Source organism: Chelonoidis abingdonii, chromosome 16 (assembly GCF_003597395.2).
Source record: "Chelonoidis abingdonii isolate Lonesome George chromosome 16, CheloAbing_2.0, whole genome shotgun sequence".
NCBI classification, from domain to species: Eukaryota; Metazoa; Chordata; order Testudines; family Testudinidae; genus Chelonoidis; species Chelonoidis abingdonii.
In genome coordinates this window covers 20,250,187-20,250,997 of record NC_133784.1, presented here as the reverse complement: position 1 = coordinate 20,250,997, position 811 = coordinate 20,250,187, and positions in this window count along the sequence as shown.

Below are 811 nucleotides of genomic sequence, written 5' to 3'. Positions count from 1 at the left end.
GCACCCAGAAGTCCCAGGCACAGACCAGGCCCTCACTGTGACAGCTGGTGCACAAACACAGGACAAAATGATAGCACCTGCCACAAAGTGCTTCCTCCATTGCTAGTCACCCCACCCCCAGTCTGAGCAGTAAGTTCAGTAAGACCACGTGCAGCCCAGCCCAGAACTACTGCTGGGAGTGGGCAGCCCAAGCAGGGTCATGGGAGACATGGGCAGGGGGAGGGCAGCAGCCTATAGATCTGTTTTTGGGGTGGGGGAGGGCACTGTTTGAGGCGCGGAGTGGAGTTTACAGTGGGCCCATGCAGCCCTGCTTAGAAAGGCCTAAGGCACAGCTGGCAGAGCCTGACCAGGTCCCACCTAGCCTGCTCCTTGTGGTCTCTGGGCACCAGGCCCTCAGTGGGCACGAAAGACAATTCCACTTGCTGCAGCCAGTCACGGGAGATTCACCTCAAAGGGGCCAGCCCTGCCCCGGCCCGGCCCCCGCTGCCAGCCCTACCGCGGCTGTCAGAGCCTGCCGGTCCCAGCGGCCCCATGACCCCAGCCACGGCACCACTCGCACAGGCAGCGGGGCCAGGCACCTAGCGGCGGGGGCCTGGGCGCTTCAGTAATTCGGAGCCAGAGAACGGGGCCCACGGTGAGTGTCCAGGGCACCCTCCCTACAAGGGAACCCGGCCGGCCAGCTCCACCCCCGGGCACCCACCTCTCCTGCCACCTCGATCCCGCAGCCCCTTCTCCGCGCACCCCCGATCCGCAGCCCCCCGCCCCCCGGGGCGCACACAGCTTCCCGCCAGGCAACCCCCCCGCCCCGACG